Source organism: Pseudophryne corroboree, chromosome 2, assembly GCF_028390025.1.
Source record: "Pseudophryne corroboree isolate aPseCor3 chromosome 2, aPseCor3.hap2, whole genome shotgun sequence".
Lineage (NCBI taxonomy): Eukaryota > Metazoa > Chordata > Amphibia > Anura > Myobatrachidae > Pseudophryne > Pseudophryne corroboree.
This window is the reverse complement of record NC_086445.1, coordinates 681,833,569-681,854,450: the sequence shown is the minus strand read 5'-3', so window position 1 is coordinate 681,854,450 and position 20,882 is coordinate 681,833,569. Positions and strand designations below refer to the sequence as shown.

The window sequence follows — 20,882 nt, the reverse complement described above, 5'->3', positions numbered from 1 at the left end:
AAATAAGACACAGAGACTACAGATTCCCGTACAATAAAATCTTTGTGATTATACTTGAAATTCTGTAGCGAAGCACGGGTATTCGGCTAGTTTAAAATAAATAAATAATTAAATAAACCAGGACTGGTGAACCACAAAGGGTAGACACGGAAGTGTGATGCTCCCCCCACCATCATTCCACGATCCCGGGGCCAGTTTACACCAGGGCTTTGGGCCCCTCAACAAACCTGTGGGCCCCCCTCCTAATTATACCCAGCATAGTGCCAATAGCACTAGGGCTATTAACACCATCCCAAGAGGGGGTAGTGTTAATAATTCGTAAATAAAAAAGAATGGCAATTTGTCCATTGTGCACTGCAATGTTGTTGCAAAACAAGTCTGCCAGGGCATGTTAGTACTTGTAGAACCATAAGTGTCAACTTGCCCTGGAATCCAGTGCACCAGGAAAAAAAGTGTAAATAAACACAGTAACCAAATTTAGTGAAAAAACATCTTTAATACATAAAAACTCACTAAAATCTCTCACTAATAGTAGTAGTATTTCCTACTTACCTCATTCTTGCCGACTTTCTGGCTGCTCCCTCTGTGAGGGAGCAGCCAGGTCGGCTCAACAAGGGACTCGGCTCTGGAATAGTGGGCGGTCCAGGGTTGGGCTACAAAGACACTATTCATCGCCCTGCCCACTATTCCTCTGATAGTGGGTGGTTTTTTTTTCCCCATGCCCTGGCAGCTATTTTTACCAACCATACATACTTGGACCTATAACGCACTGTGGCCAAAATTTTGTTATTCTATTTTTTAGAAATTATTAACCACAAACCCACTGCCTAAGGGGTAAGGGGCATAGCCCTGGTGCCAATAACAGGGTATACTCAGGATTGGGCGCAGGACCGGCAACAGGTGGGTACAAAGGGTACACCCAAACTGGGCACTGAGGTTAAGAGGGGCCCAGAAGGTTCAGGGGCACAAAAATGGAGCAGCGGCTTTTAAAATTGACCTCTTCAGTCACCTGCGACATAAGCAGGGTTACAAAAGAAAAACAAATCAGCAAACCACATAGACACACGGTACAAACATGTAGGAAGGAATTACAGATAGACAAATCATAATAGTGTCTTTATGTTGAAAGCTTGTAAGCTTTAAACTAGAAAATTGTAGTACAAAAAAAGATTTATGATAGTGCCACTCTTTGAGGTGCAGCCCTAGTGATACATAAGACCCTTCACTGGTCTAATGTAAAACATATATCATACAAGGTATCACTAAAAGCGCAAACACAAAATGTGGAGAAAAAGTCCTTACATTAAATGAACAGATAATCCATTTCGAAATATGGAACCCTTTTACTTGAGCCTCTACGGAGTCCAGAAATTCAAGGCTGATAGCACAATTCCCCTCTCTCAATACTGGAGGTATTTGCAGTCATCCAGGTACAGGTATGTAGCTTTATGTATTTGGATGCAGATCACATGTAGCAGATAATAACAGATTACCCACTTCTCTTTTTCAATATCTCAAAAGAAAAGAAGGGGACATAGTGCAACACAGCCGGATAAAATAAAACACAAAATTTATTCCATTAAACTCACAATGGTAGAAGATATAAAGCATATATAGCCCCTAGAGTGGGCAGGAAATCACAGGCACAGGTACAGTTACCCTCCCAGATGGAATATGGGCATGGAGATCAGAGCTCCCGAACTCGTGAGCCGCCAACAAGTATCCACACAGCCAGGATGGTCCTTTGATCAGTCACCACGCCTGAAGCTTTTCGGACAAAGTCATTCATCAGAGGCATGTTGGCTAACTGCACTGATCATTCCTATATAACCCTCTTAATTACAGATCACAAACAGGTGCATAAATCATTCACCCGCGCACACTCCCGCTTCACAACTAACGGAAGTAACGCTACGGGCCAGAACCGGAAGTACGTATTGTGTATTCCACAATGCGTTCCACTATTAACAATGCTGTAAGTCACTGTAGTCTTGTAGCGTGTGTGTTCCATAGCACGCAGGACAGTTCATCAAAGGCATTAATGCGTTCCATATCCCGGATGTCCATTAGGATACATGGAGATACCAATAATGGCTCGAATGATGTCAGTATCTCAAAGTGCAGAGTGCATCAATCATAGATAAGATACATAGGGATATCCATAATAGTCCAAATGATGTCAGTATCTCAATATCTCAAAGTGCAGATTGCATTAGTCATAGATAGTCCATATAGTTCAAAAAAACAAAAAGAGAAGGAGAAAACACAATAAATATAAAATACAAAATACACAATAATTATACAAATCTTTTTAAAAATTCATAGGAACCACTTTAATTCAAATTCAGCGTTAAGACCATTCAGAATCAGAGAATTTAATTTAAAAATCCATTTAATCTCAGCCTTGGATAATTTAATCTCTAAATCCCTGCTTCACCAATTTGGAGTAATAGATTGAATACCAAAAAAAACATTTAATATGGGAAGGTTTATTATGATGACATTTCTGGAAGTGCATAAAGACAGCATGTGTCTCCAGTCCTTTTTTATATTATATGTATGCTCGGCGAGACAGGTTTTTAAATTCCTACTCGTCTTGCCTACATATAATAAACCACATGTGCAAACCAAGCCGTAAACAACATTCTTAGTATTACAAGTAATGAAGCTACGGATTTCATATTTCTCTCCGTTCACTTCTAATTATTTTTGCTTGCTCGGACCCTTGACCAAACGACATATGGTACATTGGGGTAATTCCAAGCTGATCGCAGCAGGATTTTTGTTAGCAATTGGGCAAAACCATGTGCACTGCATTGGGGGGGGGGGGTCAGCTGTAACATGTGCAGAGAGAGTTAGATTTGGGTGTGGTGAGTTCAATCTGCAATCTAATTTGCAGTGTAAAAATAAGGCAGCCAGTATTTACCCTGCACAGAAACAAAATAACCCACCCAAATCTAACTCTTTCTGCACATGTTATCTCTGCCTCCCCTGCAGTGCACATGGTTTTGCCCAATTGCTAAAAAAAATCCTGCTGCGATCAACTTGGAATTGCCCCCATAGTCCACATCTGTGGAATATGTGGCTCCTAGTACTTGTCCATTTATTATCACCCATGCACTATGTACTAACTTGTCCATAATATTTTTCGCTCTCCAATAAGTAAATATTGGTTTATCCAGAATTTCACTACCTAACACTGGATCTTCTTTTAATATTTTCCAATATTTTTTGAAGACCGACTCTATTTCTTTATGTTGTACACTATAGTTACTAATAAAGCTCCGGGTATTTTCTAGTTTTCTTTTGCCCTGTTTAGTATTAGTTCCATCTAATAGAGCCTTTCTATCAACAGGCTTAACACGTTCTTTGGAGTGTAATACATCACCACTATTGTAACCTCTATCAAGGAATCTTTCACTCATTTCAGTTAACTGTTGGTCTCACACAACATCCTCCATACAGTTTTGCTTCACTCTTAAGAACTGGCTATATGGTACTCTGTCTAACCAGTTCCTCGGTGAAGACTGCTCCTTTCAATATACTGTATCTGTTAGAGTCAGTTTACTTTCTATATAATTTGGTGTGTATAACATCATTTTTCACATAAATTGACAAATCTATAAAGGTAATTTACATTTTATTGATGGAGAACGTAAGATTAATATTAAAATTATTGGTATTTAAAAGATCACAAAATTTACTAGGATCTTCCTCTGTTCCACTCCAAATAAATAGGATATCATCAATAAAACGTCTCCAGGACATCAGACCCACGCCCAGCTGATTATTTTGCCAAATAGCACTCTCCTCCCAGTAGGCCATAAACAAATTGTCATAACTGGGGGCGAATCTGGTGCCCATCACGGTACCAATCATCAGAATAAAATAAAAACCATCAAAATAAAAATAATTGTTCATTAAAATGAACCTAATACTCTTTAGGATAAAAGATTTTGTATCAACACAGAGGTCAGTCTTATCTAAAAAATATGAAAGTGCCTCAAGACCTACAGTAAATCCATTTCTATTATAGTGTAGAGCAGGCATTCCCAACCACGGTCCTCAAGGCACACCAACAGTGCAGGTTTTAGTGATATCCAGGCTGCAGCACAGATGGTTAAATCAAAATAACTGAGCTACTAATTAAGTCACCTGTGCTGAAGCCTGGATATCACTAAAACCTGCACTGTTGGTGTGCCTTGAGGACTGTGGTTGGGAATGCCTGGTGTAGAGTGTAGATACATCTGCACGAGCTACAGTAAAGTTCTTACTCCATTCTAACTCATCAATAATTTTTAAAACATCACATGTCTTTTAAAAAAAGATTTTGTCTGTCTCACCATTGGTTGCAGATACCAATCGACAACTGCCGATAAATTCGAGGAGATACTATTTGTGCCCGCAATTATTGGTCTCCGTGGGGGGTTAAGGGGATCCTTATGGATCTTAAGTAAGAGATATATGGTTGGTACCGTAGGATGTTTTATATTTATATAGTCATATTCAGACTTGGTAATTACCCCACATTGTACTGCATCCTCTGTTAAGGCATTTAGCTCTTTCATGATCCTAACTGTTGGATCTGTTTTTAATCTACGGTATTTCCATTTTCTGATTGCATAACAATTTCTGCCACATAATTATCTGTGTCCATCAGGACCACCCCTCCCCCTTTATCTGCGGGCTTTATTATTAGACTATCATCATCTCTCAATGATTTCAATGCCTGAAATTCTTTCTTAGTCAGGTTATAATTATTCTTCTTTTTCAGTTTCATAAGATCCTGGACCTCAATATTAACGAATTTACTAAAACATTCAATAAAACATCCCTTCTGATGGTACAGATAAAAGTAGATTTAGGTTTAAATTGGAAGTAAGATGGACCTCCTATCTCATCATGTTCACACTCGCAATTTCTGCTTCATCAAGAGGGAGAGGTGGCGGTCAGTATGCTGGGTGGCCTTGCCCTGTGATGGGAGGCCCCCAGCATGCTAGAAAAAGGATTGCAAGGTCTGCTAATTAGCAGAATTTGCAATCCTTACTGAATTAGGCCCTTAATCCTAATTTGAAAATAATTTTTAATGGATGATTAGCGAACCTTCTCCATGTCGAAGATATCTTTGAGGAACAGAAGAACTTGATCCTTATTTTAATATTATTTTAAGAGATGATTACAGAATTTAAAAATATTTTGTTAACTGCCACGTGTTTGCTGCCCACTGCTGTCGCTTACCTTAGTCATCCAGCTACCTCGGTGCAATATTTTGAACTAAACTGGATAAAAAATAGGATTTTAATATCTACCGGTAAATCCTTTTCTCTTTGTCCGAAGAGGATGCTGGGGACTCCATAAGGACCATGGGGTATAGACGGATCTGCAGGAGACATGGGCACACTAAAAAGACTTTTACTGGGTGTGAACTGGCTCCTCCCTCTATGCCCCTCTCCCAGACCTCAGTTAGCAAACTGTGCCCAGGAGAGACGGACATTTCGAGGAAATAACTTATTCTTTAAACATGGTGAGTGTCATACCAGCTCACGCCACGAACATGCCGCAGAACGAGGCATTCAATAGAATACTAGCCAATGGCACGAACAATACACAGCCACATGCTGAGAGAATATGTAACACAACCTTTGTGTCAACACAACCAATAAAAAGACACCGCATGCCATGGCATGAAACAACGTCAGTAACAGCCTGACAGAAAAGAAACACCACAAAAGTGTAACCATAACCAATAACTGCAGACACAGTACGCACTGGGGCGGGTGCCCAGCATCCTCTACGTACTAAGAGAAAAAGATTTACCGGTAGGTATTAAAATCCTATTTTCTCAAACGTCCTAGAGGATGCTGGGGACTCCATAAGGACCATGGGGTTTATACCAAAGCTCCAGACCGGGCGGGAGAGTGCGGACGACTCTGCAGCACCCAGTGAGCAAACATGAGGTCCCCATCAGCCAGGGTATCAAACCTATAGAGCCTAGCAAAAATGTTTGAACCCGACCAAGTATCAGCTCGGCAAAATTGAACCGCAGAGCCTCCTCGAGCATCCGCCCAAGAAGATTCCACCTTTCAAGTAGAATGGGTCACCACCGAATTCGGTAACGGCAATCCTGCCGTAGAACGAGCACACCAAAACGTAATACAGATCTAGCGTGTAACCGACTGCAGAGACGCAGGCGCCCCAAACACGCTGGGAGCATACCGGACAAACAGAGCCTCTGTTTCCCCAATCTGAGCCAAATTGGCGACCAAATATTCAAAACCCTGGCTACCTCGAGAGACTTTGAAACAGCCAATGCTTAAGTAACCACAGGCATCACAAGAGGCTGGTTCCAGCAAAACACCGGAACCACTTTTTTGCAGAACTATTACCCGAATTCTCAATTCGGCTCTATCCACCTGTAAAATCAAACAGGGGCTCTTGTGAGACCCAGCCGCTACTTACGACACCTGCCGTGCGGACGCCAAAGCCGAAAGCATGACCACTCCCCAAGAGAGAAATCTAACACAACCTTTCATAAAGGTTCTAATCATTGTGGCCCAATAAAACGCAGCACCACGTCAAGGTTCCACGGTGTCAATGTGGGCACAAAGGGAAGTTGGATGTGCAGTACTCCTTCCACGAAGGTCCGAACTTCAGGAAAGGTCACCAATTCTTTCTTGAAAGAAAATTTAGAAGGCCAAAACCACTCTTGAATGGAGCCTAACTGTAGGCCTGCACCCACACCTGCTTGCAAAGAGTGGAGAAGAACGACCCAGCTGAAGCTTCCGTAATAGCCTTCTTGGATTCACACCAAGACACATATTATCTCCAAACACGGTGGTAAGACTTTGCAGTTACTTCTTTTCTAGCCTGAAGAAGAGTGGAACCGACTTCACTGGGAATACCCTTTCTGTCCAGGATATGGCGTTCAACCTCCACGCCTTCAAACGTAGCCGCGGTAAGTCTTGATACACGCCCGGATCATGCTGTAACAGTTCCTCACATAGAGGAAGTGGCCAGGGATTCTCTTGAAGAATTGGATACAAAGCCCTCCTTGTTTAAACCGGAACAATGAGGATCGCCTCTACCTATGTTCTTCTTATGTTTATCACGTTCAGAAAAGTGAAAACAGAGGGTACACATAGACCGACTGAAACACCCAAGGTGTCCCGAGGACGTCCACTGCTACAGCGTGAGTGTCCCCTGACCTGGAATAATATCCCTGAGATCTCTCGGTGAGGCGAGACGCCAGCATGTCCAAATGAGGCACTCCTCGACTTGTCGCTTCAGGGAAACTTCTCGATGACGACTGTATTTCTCCCGGATGGAGATCGCATCTGCAGAGGAATCTATTTCTCCGTCGTTCACATCGGGAATGAAAACTGCTAATATAGCGTTTTCCAGTCCTTTCTGCCAGCGGAAAACTTTTACGGCATCTGCCATTGCCGCTTTGCTCCTTGTTCCACCCTAGCGGTTTACTTACACCACTGTTGTCAAGTGGTCCGACAGCATTAACACGGGCAGATCACTAAGCATATGTTCACTGAAAATAGCTCCTAATCCAAGAAAGCTTATTGCAGCCAAGCTTCCCAGCCTGACCTATTCCACTGGAAATACTTCCCTTGCAAGGACTGCTCTCGGAGATCTGCATGCATGGACACCAGGATCCCCCCCTGGATTCCGAACCTTCGTCCCTCTAGGTGAGAACTGAGCAGACACCACAGGAGCGATATTTTTTTACTGAAAGCTTCTTATGCCGCACCTTCATGAACGGAACATTGATGGATTGTCACTGCAAATGTGATCCGACTCAGGATCTTCAGACCACTTTCCACAGGAAAAACACAGAACCTCAACCGTTCAGTATCTACACTGATACCCATCTCCGACATCTGCATCGTTGGGAACAACAGCCATTTCCTGTGTTAAAGAACAGTCAGAGAGAAACAACAAATTGGACCACTTGTTTCTTGACCTCGCCGTAATCAGGAGAGCGTCTCAGTACAGAATAACAATGGCTCTTACCACTGAAAGAAAACCACCATACTGCCAACACACCGGTGAAAACCACCGACAAACCTGTACATCAACCCAGGAAGCTGAATGCGGAGAAAAACGTATTTAAACCCTTTTCCACCTTTACGTGCTGGAGCTCCCTGGTCTGAGAGATTCCATCCAGTAGTTCAACTTCGTAAGGAGAAATCTTTGTTTTTCTTCTCTTTTTTTTTTTTTTTTAAACCGGGACCTCAGGACAAAGCCCTGAACCTTACTCAACTCTGGTATGATGTTGCGTACTACATCCCCTTCCAGAGGGGAAATGGCAAGATTTATACGAAAAATCAGTGAGGGGAAACATCAGCAAACGCCCGAATGTCCCCTTTGGATTCTATAATAAACTCACAGGTCCCAGTCCAGACCTGGACTGACTGAAAAGTAGTAGACGAGTTCCCACCGGAGTGGACTCCAGCCAGATAGTGGTAGAAACAGAAAGCGACATCCGCTTCTGCGAAACTTTTAAAAGACTGCAACCCGCAACAGAATGCATCACCAACCTTTGCAAAGGAGTCTAATTCACAAATTTAGATTTACCAGTGGTATCCGCCGGGAGTGACTGAACTGAGGCATCCCCAAACAGCTTTATACCATCCCAGGAAGAAACTCCAGTATCTCTCGGAGTCCGCCTCAGCATTCCCCCGGCCACAACTCCTGCAGCCTGCTGCAATGCTATGGAGAAGAATTAACATAAAGAAACCTCCCCTTTTTCTGTAGGGTAATCCTAACGGATGCCTTTCCGAATATAACTACTCCCCCATGTGCATGTAATGCAACCAACTCTAAAGCATAGAAATAAACTATCACTTAGCTTTCTGTGAACGATCCTCTGTGACAGGGCCCCGTGTCGACCAGGAGTTGACTTTCACCGTATTCTATCCACGTCAGGAAAAGAATAACCTTCGGACTCCTTGAGAGGAACTGAGACCAACTCGACACTGCCGACCTAGAGCTATATCACCAGAGCGAGCAGCACATGAGAAAGAATACCTTTACTTCAGCATTCATTATAATATGAATATAGATAATGTAATACACAATTTTCACACATATCCTATCTAGATATATATATTTAACATACATATAAGCGGATTGTCCGGAACCGTCGGGTCCGTAGTGACAGTAATGTGTTCTGAATGTGTATGCCATGTACTGAATGCCCCAGTTTGGATCTACCAGGAAACGTCATGGTCGACAGAAAAAACCCAGAAATTGTCGACAGCAGGGAGTAGAAACCTGGCAAAATAACGTTCTCCCGACCCCGTGGGGTCTGAGGAAAGTATACATACATATATAATGCCAGAAACCATCCTCCACACATACTACCATGTCTATGCCAGAGCTTCATGGTTTTGGAACCGTACCATACCTATACCTATAATTATATACATATAAATATATATATATATATATATATATATATATATACACACACATATGTAGGTAAAAGGCAACTACAGGATGTTACTGTAACCAGTAATAACAGTTGGTGCCGACAGGATCACCCACAGAGTATTGTCTCTCCCATAGTGCAAAGATTTTTCGGGGGTGTCCCAGGACAGGCGCCAAGCAGCTAATGGTATAACAGAAATCAAGAGGTGTCACCACACCTCAAACACAACTCACAAAACCACAAATTTGAGATCTGTATTTACACCAACAGCGCTTTTATAAAATAAAACCAATTATAATGTAAATATCACCATTACATCCCTTATTGGCAGTTTCCTGTAGTGGATCCTTCAATGGATATTGACTGATGTGATTTCTCCAGGATATAGCAACATGTAGGGAGATATAAAAACAAGAAACCAATGTGTAGTATATTCCTTCTATATGTCAGCTGAATCTTTTATAAAATGACTGGTGGTGGTTCTGAGCGTACCCCACTCACACTCTAATCAGATATTTCTAAGCCCATCAAGGTTTCTTTTTCCAATACCAAGGCCTGATTCACTTGAACTACGCCTGGTAAGATAGATGTAATCAATAGTATATTGGTGGAGCGTACCCCAAAACTCACACTCGCGAGATGGGTAATAAACACATCAAGGTATCTTTAGAGACTTGTAAATGTCTAGATGGAGCGTACCGAAAAACTCACACTCATAGGGGCGGTAATACACACATCAAGGTATCTTTAAGGTAACAAGAAAGGTCTGTGGATCCACTTATGCGTACCCAAACTCACAGTTCTTAATGTCGTCGTACTCCCATCAAGGTATCTTTTAGGTTCAACTTCCCTGTCCAGTATCCTTAATAGTGACGTTCTTGCCTCCCCAAGAGAAGGAACTCACTCTCCTCGGATTTTATATAGGGGGGTACAAAAATTTATTGGCCGTCACGAATACAGACAGACTGTATTGAAACCATAAAAACACACAGCATACAAAAATAGAACAATTCCTAGGCAGAGCCGGCAAGGAAAAACTGGAGGGGTTCCCAAAAAGCACGGGATATCCCCTTTAAATAGAATATAAAATCAAAAAAATAAAAATCTAATACATAAAAAAGTTGTCACTACTCACACTCCTGCTTGTCAACGCGTTTCGGCCTGGGCCTTTATCGAGACATGGTGGAGTGTGGTCGTGACTCGATATTTAAAGGACAACTGTCCAATCAAAAAATGGCAGGAAGTGATGTCATAATTAAATTATAAATAATTTTTATTTTTATAGATCCTCCTTGCCGTTTCCGCAGAGGATTACAAAGTATATATCGTTTTCACAGACAACCTCAATACATTTATATTTATGAAGTGTGAACCAGAGGTTGTATATAGGAATTCACATTAATAAAACTTTTCTTTCTTTCACGCCGGACCGGAAGTGCGGCACCGCTAAGTATCATGGAAGTTGTAGTCCATTCAGTCATGTATCTCGGGTGGACTTTCTGCTGGTCATTTCCGCTCCTAGGGTTTCTGGGGGACGTAGTCCGCTTGTGCTGTATCTTCTTATGTTCAGGCGGAAACCGTCATACCCGGAAGTGTCGCATTTCCGATGACGGGATTCATGGGAAATGTAGTTTCTGTGGTTTGTAATGAAAACTAAGTCCCGAACTTCACCGTTTCGGTTATACTATGGTGACAATAGTTCCTATGAGTAGATACAACACATAAACTATATGAGTGTAGAAGAACACAATATATGAAAAGTACAATATATATAGAAAAAATATATTAAAAGGGCAATGTTATAAAAGAAAATTCTTTTATATATTATTGCACAAGATTAGCAGCACAGAGTCGGACCAATCACATGAACCATTTAAGCTCAAAGTCGTTATTTAAGCCTGTAGGATACAATGTATTATAATTAAAAATACAGTTCATTTCCATTTTAGCCAAGCTTGTTGCTGTGTTGTTATTACGCTGAGAGCTTTTAATATGTCTTAAACCACAAAACGCACTGATATCTGAGGTGCGACACTCGTGTATTAATTTAAAATGGGCAGACAGCGAATGGGAGTCCATTCCTTTTTTAATATTTCTAATATGTTCTCCCAGCCTGATTTTAAACGGTCTTGATGTACGCCCTATATAAGTTAAATTACACTTACATGTAATAGCGTATACTATATTCTTTGTGTCGCAGGTGATAAAATCCCTAATTTCAATGGCTTTCCCATTGATAGACATTTTGTCTATTTTATTGCACCCGTTGCTTTTGATGTTCCTACAGCCCATGCAATTCCCACATCTGAAAAAACCTTTTGAGGTGATTCCATGTGTGAATGTTTTGGTATTGCAAACGCTTGACACCAATTTTGACTTTAAATTAGGGGCCCTACGATAAATGTGTACGGGTTTACTTGGAACTAGGGGACCAATAACTGGGTCATTTTTTACAAGATTCCAGTGTTTATAGAGAATCTTTTCAATGGACTTATGTTGAACGGTATAGTCTGTTATGAATGCCCATTCGAATTTTTTGTCATTCTGTCTTTTCGGATCTTTTTTGTTTAACAGAACTTTCCGTTCTAATGAGTTAACGTCTTCCATTGCTTTAGCCACATTTATACTATTATATCCACAATCTTCAAATTTCTTGGATAAAACAGAGGCTTGTTCATTAAAGATCGTATTGTCACTGCAGTTCCTTTTTAACCTCTTTAGTTGTCCCACAGGGATAGAGTTAAGCCAACTCTGGTGATGACAGCTGTCCATTGGTATATATGTCCCAGAGTCTGTGGGCTTAGTAAATGTTTTGGTGTTTATTTTTCCTTCATTTATATAGACTGTTATGTCTAAAAAGTCCACTGACTCTTGACTAATATTAAAAGACAGTTTGATATTTCTATCATTGGTATTTAAGTCTACACAAAAAGCATCCAATGAATCCGCATCGCCCCCCCAGACGAAAAAAATATCGTCTATATAGCGGAGATAGGTCACCAGGTTCGACCCGAGCACGCCATCAGGCCAGATGGCATCGGTCTCCCAATGTCCCTTAAAAAGATTGGCGTAACTCGGGGCGAACCTGGTGCCCATCGCTGTTCCCGTTCTTTGGAGGTAGAACTGGTCTTTGAACAGAAAGAAGTTATTCTCTAAGATTAAAGATATGCCTTCCACGGTAAATTCCCTTACATCTTCTGAAAGGTCCGATAGGTCCAAAAAAACTTTAACTGCCTCTACACCCTGTCTATGATCGATAATGGTGTAGAGGGAGGTCACATCTGCAGTGACCAGGTAATTTCCCTCCTCCCATTTGATGGTTTCTAAGGCCAACAGGAAATCCTTGGTATCTTTAAGATGTGATTTATTTAATAAAACTAGGGGTTGTAGAATATGGTCAATTACTTGCGACAAGTTTGCTGTAACTGAATCCACTCCTGATATAATTGGACGTCCTGGAGGGTCTATAAGGCTTTTATGTACTTTCGGTAGAATGTACATTACCGGCACAATAGGATTCTCTATCATCATAAACTTCACTTCCTGTTTACTTAATGTTCCCTTCTTTTCATATTTTTCTACCAGATTTTTAAGTTTGGAATAAATTATGTCACTGGGATTGTTTCTTAATTTTTTGTAAACAGTGGTGTCATTTAGTTGCCTAAAGACCTCACCTTCATATTTCTCAGTGTCCATTAGGACAATCCCCCCCCCCTTTATCTGCCGGTTTAATAATAAAGGTTTCGGCCTCCTTAAGGTCTTTCAAAGCTTGCCTTTCTTTTGCTGTTAAATTAAACGATTTTTTTGTTTTTTCTTGTAATTTCTTTAAATCCTCCATAACTAGTTTCGCAAAGGATTCTAGAAAGGGTCCCTGTACATGTCTGGGGAAAAAAATTGATTTTGGCTTATAGGGAGTAAGGGTAACCGGGTTAGGGTCATTTTGGGGGGTTTGGTTGGCAAAGAACTTTTTTACCGTTAATTTTCTGACATACTTTTGGATGTCTATGTAAAGATCAAACGAGTTCATAAAGTTGCTGGGTGCATATTTTAGGCCCTTTTGTAGGACAGAAATTTCATTCTTAGAGAGAATATGCGTACTTAAATTAAATATTTTCACCTTTTTTAAGTTGTTGTCAATGGTGTCTGTTTGACTACTGGGTGTCGCGGAGGATACTGTACTGGCAATTTCACTGATGGGCGGATTTATTATACCCTGTTTCTTTTTACTTTTTTTACCTTTTCTAGGTTTGCGTTTTCTCTGTTTATTTTGTCCTCCTCTTTTACCCCTCCTTGGTATGAATGTGGTTATCTGTATCTTGTTGACCGCTTCCCCTCGTCTAAAAAACACGGTGAGTCACTCACGCTTTCCAGAGGAGAGTAGCGGTTGGAAGTAGTGGCCCCCTCTCTATCAGATAGGTGTCTAGAGGAATAGTTCTTCTTAAATATTGGGGACCTATATTGGGGTATTGGTTCCCTCAAGTCAGATTCCCACTTTGTTGGTTCTCTTTGGAACCTCAGATTTCTTTTGTCTATGAACTTTCTATTTCTCCATTCTGGAGTCTGGTCTCTCTGATAGTGGTATCTGGCATCGCGTCCACTATCAGGTCTAAACCTAGGCCTTTGATGGGTAGTGCCAGGCAATCCCCGTTCGGAATGGTAATTAGCTCTTTCTCTATTGTTACCATGATTGTAAGGGGAATTTTTTAATAGATCCTTATTATGTATATAGGGATTTTTTCTATATCCACGAGATTTATTTCCATGATTAACCTTTAATGGTAATTCCTTTTCTGATGTATTATCCTTTTCTAACTTGTCCCTATTAAATTTTTTTAACTTTCTTTCCATTAGTTGTCTTTGAGCTCTTTTTAGTTTTAGCTCTATTTCTTTGTCTAGGGATTTATATTCTTCAGAATTTATATATGGGGATGCTAAGGACTTGAAGACTGCAATCTCATCATCGAGTTTGCTGAGTTCTCTCTTTCTTTCTGCGATGATGAGTTTTATTAGTGAGAAAGAACATACATCAATAATGTTCTCCCACTCTTTTTTGAAATCCTCTCTAGCAGTCTCAAATGTGGAGGTTTTTAGGATTTTTAAACCACGAGGGATAATTTCGTGTGCTAAATACCGTTCCAACGTGGCGACTTCCCACCATAATTTACATTCTTTCATTAGAATACTTTCTAGCTTATTCATTATTCCATATAAATCGTTTAAAATCAGGCTGGGAGAACATATTAGAAATATTAAAAAAGGAATGGACTCCCATTCGCTGTCTGCCCATTTTAAATTAATACACGAGTGTCGCACCTCAGATATCAGTGCGTTTTGTGGTTTAAGACATATTAAAAGCTCTCAGCGTAATAACAACACAGCAACAAGCTTGGCTAAAATGGAAATGAACTGTATTTTTAATTATAATACATTGTATCCTACAGGCTTAAATAACGACTTTGAGCTTAAATGGTTCATGTGATTGGTCCGACTCTGTGCTGCTAATCTTGTGCAATAATATATAAAAGAATTTTCTTTTATAACATTGCCCTTTTAATATATTTTTTCTATATATATTGTACTTTTCATATATTGTGTTCTTCTACACTCATATAGTTTATGTGTTGTATCTACTCATAGGAACTATTGTCACCATAGTATAACCGAAACGGTGAAGTTCGGGACTTAGTTTTCATTACAAACCACAGAAACTACATTTCCCATGAATCCCGTCATCGGAAATGCGACACTTCCGGGTATGACGGTTTCCGCCTGAACATAAGAAGATACAGCACAAGCGGACTACGTCCCCCAGAAACCCTAGGAGCGGAAATGACCAGCAGAAAGTCCGCCCGAGATACATGACTGAATGGACTACAACTTCCATGATACTTAGCGGTGCCGCACTTCCGGTCCGGCGTGAAAGAAAGAAAAGTTTTATTAATGTGAATTCCTATATACAACCTCTGGTTCACACTTCATAAATATAAATGTATTGAGGTTGTCTGTGAAAACGATATATACTTTGTAATCCTCTGCGGAAACGGCAAGGAGGATCTATAAAAATAAAAATAATTTATAATTTAATTATGACATCACTTCCTGCCATTTTTTGATTGGACAGTTGTCCTTTAAATATCGAGTCACGACCACACTCCACCATGTCTCGATAAAGGCCCAGGCCAGGGCCGAAACGCGTTGACAAGCAGGAGTGTGAGTAGTGACAACTTTTTTATGTATTAGATTTTTATTTTTTTGATTTTATATTCTATTTAAAGGGGATATCCCGTGCTTTTTGGGAACCCCTCCAGTTTTTCCTTGCCGGCTCTGCCTAGGAATTGTTCTATTTTTGTATGCTGTGTGTTTTTATGGTTTCAATACAGTCTGTCTGTATTCGTGACGGCCAATAAATTTTTGTACCCCCCTATATAAAATCCGAGGAGAGTGAGTTCCTTCTCTTGGGGAGGCAAGAACGTCACTATTAAGGATACTGGACAGGGAAGTTGAACCTAAAAGATACCTTGATGGGAGTACGACGACATTAAGAACTGTGAGTTTGGGTACGCATAAGTGGATCCACAGACCTTTCTTGTTACCTTAAAGATACCTTGATGTGTGTATTACCGCCCCTATGAGTGTGAGTTTTTCGGTACGCTCCATCTAGACATTTACAAGTCTCTAAAGATACCTTGATGTGTTTATTACCCATCTCGCGAGTGTGAGTTTTGGGGTACGCTCCACCAATATACTATTGATTACATCTATCTTACCAGGCGTAGTTCAAGTGAATCAGGCCTTGGTATTGGAAAAAGAAACCTTGATGGGCTTAGAAATATCTGATTAGAGTGTGAGTGGGGTACGCTCAGAACCACCACCAGTCATTTTATAAAAGATTCAGCTGACATATAGAAGGAATATACTACACATTGGTTTCTTGTTTTTATATCTCCCTACATGTTGCTATATCCTGGAGAAATCACATCAGTCAATATCCATTGAAGGATCCACTACAGGAAACTGCCAATAAGGGATGTAATGGTGATATTTACATTATAATTGGTTTTATTTTATAAAAGCGCTGTTGGTGTAAATACAGATCTCAAATTTGTGGTTTTGTGTCTCTCCCATAGTGTTTACTTCCTACAAGTATACAACTACCAACCTGCTGATACCATATAAATTACTGTAAATGCCAAATTGCTTTCTTACAAATATTTAAAATGCCCACTCTAATATATATTGTAAATGCCTGCACCTCTTATTACCATGTGCCATGAATGTGCGTTATACATAGAAAAACACTTCATCCCATAAGAGAAAACAATACACCCACACATTATCTGAGTTCCAAAGCTCATTGATGTATATATTTGTTATTAAAAGGATATGGATTCAATATATTACAATGTACAGTATACACATAATTACATGATTACAATTTATACAGTAAGCAGTTAATACATACAGGCCAGCATACAATACCATTATCTTTCTCATATAAATTTGTCTCTCCATATCACTCTCTCTCTCTCTCTGTAAAATCATGCAGGAACTGGTCTAGAAGCAACTCCATCATCCTCTGAGACAAAACAGCAACCAACTCCTGTGTGATCAGCAATGTGTTATCTAGTTTTTGGGGGAGGGGACTTTCTCATTCATGATGAGTCACTGGTTTGTTCGTGTGCTGAACAGGTTCAGCCTTGGGGATGTCTGAGGGGGCTGGCCTGAGTTTCCTGTCCATTGTACTAATAAGAGTGATTTTAGCTTTCATATACAGGTTGAGTATCCCATATCCAAATATTCCGAAATACGGAATATTCCGAAATACGGACTTTTTTGAGTGAGAGTGAGAGAGTGAAACCTTTGTTTTCTGATGGCTCAATGTACACAAATTTTGTTTAATACACAAACTTATTAAAAATATTGTATTAAATGACCTTCAGGCTGTGTGTATAAGGTGTATATGAAACATAAACGAATTGTGTGAATGTAAACACACTTTGTTTAATGCACAAAGTTATAAAAAATATTGGCTAAAATTGGCTAAAATGACCTTCAGACTGTGTGTATATGTAACATAAATGCATTCTGTGCTTAGACTTAGGTCCCATCACCTTGATATCTCATTATGGTATGCAATTATTCCAAAATACGGAAAAATCCCATATCCAAAATACCTCTGGTCCCAAGCATTTTGGATAAGGGATACTCAACCTGTATTTAATCATAACTTTTTGTTGCAATGTCCTACAACTTAATAACAAGTATCAAATGAATCTACACATTAATCTGGTTGCTTAAATACCAAATATGACAGGTGTATCTTGCTTCATTCAAATAATACACATACATGACATTACTCCTTTATATAATTTTAAATCATTATGATGTCTGGCGCTTGATATTATTATAATTATGTACTGCATGAAATAAGTGTCGAATCCATCTCTGTGTCATGTCCGTGTAAATGCGTGTGTTACCATATTTTGCTGTGCTCGCTGTGCGTATTTGCAAGTATAGCAACTTATATGTGTGTAGAGTTTGTATGTTCTTTCTATGTAATATTTTTGACTTCGACATTACCAACAGGCGTCGGTGATGCCGACAGTGACCCCCAATAGCTGTTTTTCAATAGAGCCTCTCACATGTCGACACACATGGACTAAAAACATAGTGGGTATTTCTGACAGGGAACACACAGAAATAAATGCACAACAAAATTAAAACATGCCGTTCTACAGAAATTAGTGCCATATTATTCCCTATATAGCACTAAAAACACTGTGCCCCCCCTTGTTTGCTGCTTTGACGGGGACATTGTAGAAAATGGCGCTTAATCTTGGTGAGAGAGCTAAGCTCCATCCCTTCTCTGCGCGCTGTAGCCCGCAATATAAAATACGTTTATGGAGGGAAAGGACCATATACAGTGTCTACACACTGTATATGTTGTCTGGCAGAGGCAGTTTAATGTATAACTTGCTGCCCAGGGTGCTCCCCCCCTGCAACCTGCACCCGTTAACAACCGTTGGTGTGTGGGAGCCATGGCGCGCCGCGGGACCGCTGCGATATGCTGGCAGGGGTATTGTAGCCGGCGTCCGGACACCGAGTATCATGTTAAGCCAGCGTTTTAATGTTTTTTTACCTTCAGTAACTTGCTGCCCAGGGCGCTCCCCCCCAGCGACCTGCACCCTGTGAGTGCCGTTGGTGTGTGGGAGCGTGGAGCGCAGCGCGACCGCTGCCTGTTACCTCCGTTACTGAAGTCTTCTGCCGTCACTGAAGTCTTTTGTTCTTCACATACTCACCCGGCTTCTTTCTTCTGTCAGGGGGTTGACGGCGCGGCTCCGGGAACAAGCAGCTAGGCGAACCAAGTGATCGAACCCTCTGGAGCTAATGGTGTCCAGTAGCCTAAGAAGCAGAGCCCTTAAACTAAGAAGTAGGTCTGACTTCTCTCCCTTCAGTCCCATGATGCAGGGAGCCTGTAGCCAGCAGGTCTCCCTGAAAATAAAAAAACCTAACATAAAGTCTTTTAGAGAAACTCTGTAGAGCTCCCCTAGTGTGTGTCCAGTCACTCCTGGGCACAGAATCTAACTGAGGTCTGGGGAGGGGCATTGAGGGAGGAGCCAGTTCACACCCAGTAAAAGTCTTTTTAGTGTACCCATGTCTCCTGCGGATCCGTCTATATCCCATGGTCCTTATGGAGTCCCCAGCATCCTCTAGGACGTTTGAGAAACAATATTGTGAGCTGTGATGTGTTCAGAATAGACTGGAAATTAGTGGAAATGAATGTTATTGAGTTTAATAATACTGTAGGAACAAAAACACCCCCAAATTCTGTTATTTTATGATTTAAAAAAAAAAAAATCCAGATCCAAAACCAAAACCCGCAGGGGAGATTTTGGCAAAACCAATACAGATCCAAAACAAGGAGATCCAGATCCAAAACCCAAAACCTGAAAAATGGCCTGGCGCACACCCGTAGTTATAATAAAAGTATTTCTGGTTCTTAAATTGGGTCAATTGCTGTTAAATTTAAAAAAAAATAAGAATTTACTCACGGTAATTCTATTTCTCGTAGTCCGTAGTGGATGCTGGGAACTCCGTAAGGACCATGGGGAATAGACGGGCTCCGCAGGAGACTGGGCACTCTAAAGAAAAGATTAGGTACTATCTGGTGTGCACTGGCTCCTCCCTCTATGCCCCTCCTCCAGACCTCAGTTAGGGAAACTGTGCCCGGAAGAGCTGACATTACAAGGAAAGGAAATTTTGAATCCAGGGTAAGACTCATACCAGCCACACCAATCACACCATATAACTTGTGATAACATACCCAGTTAACAGTATGAACAACAACTGAGCCTCACTCAACGGATGGCTCATAACAATAACCCTTAGTTAAGCAATAACTATATACACGTATTGCAGAAAGTCCGCACTTGGGACGGGCGCCCAGCATCCACTACGGACTACGAGAAATAGAATTACCGGTGAGTAAATTCTTATTTTTTCTGACGTCCTAGTGGATGCTGGGAACTCCGTAAGGACCATGGGGATTATACCAAAGCTCCCAAACGGGCGGGAGAGTGCGGATGACTCTGCAGCACCGAATGAGCAAACACAAGGTCCTCCTCAGCCAGGGTATCAAACTTGTAGAACTTTGCAAATGTGTTTGAACCCGACCAAGTAGCCGCTCGGCAAAGCTGTAAAGCCGAGACCCCTCGGGCAGCCGCCCAAGAAGAGCTCACCTTCCTTGTGGAATGGGCTTTCACCGATTTTGGATGCGGCAATCCAGCCGCAGAATGAGCCTGCTGAATCGTGCTACAGATCCAGCGAGCAATAGTTTGCTTTGAAGCAGGAGCACCCAGCTTGTTGGGTGCATGCAAGATAAACAGCGAGTCAGTCTTCCTGACTCCAGCCATTCTGGAAACATATATTTTCAAAGCCCTGACTACGTCCAGCAACTTGGAGTCCTCCAAATCCCGAGTAGCCGCAGGCACCACAATAGGTTGGTTCAAATGAAACGATGACACCACCTTTGGGAGAAATTGGGGACGAGTCCTCAATTCTGCCCTGTCCATATGGAAGATCAGATATGGGCTTTTACATGACAAAGCCGCCAACTCCGACACACGCCTAGCCGATGCTAAGGCCAACAGCATGACCACTTTCCACGTGAGATACTTTAGTTCCACGGTCTTAAGTGGCTCAAACCAGTGGGATTTCAGGAAATCCAACACAACGTTAAGATCCCAGGGTGCCACTGGTGGCACAAAAGGGGGCTGAATATGCAGCACTCCCTTAACAAATGTCTGAACCTCAGGCAGTGAAGCCAGTTCTCTTTGAAAGAAAATGGATAGGGCCGAAATCTGGACCTTTATGGACCCCAATTTTAGGCCCATAGTCACCCCTGACTGTAGGAAGAGCAGGAAACGACCCAGTTGGAATT

General features: G+C 41.2%; 1 long non-coding RNA gene across 1 annotated transcript in view; it reads right to left on the bottom strand.

The window, feature by feature from the left end:
* Window positions 1-527: 527 nt before the first annotated feature.
* LOC135043854 (uncharacterized) overlaps window positions 528-20,882 on the bottom strand; it is a 94,778-nt gene continuing 74,423 nt past the window's right edge. Inside the window, exon 4 of the long non-coding RNA XR_010236646.1 lies at window positions 528-2,194. This is a non-coding gene — a long non-coding RNA (uncharacterized LOC135043854). The remainder of the gene's footprint in view (window positions 2,195-20,882) is intronic.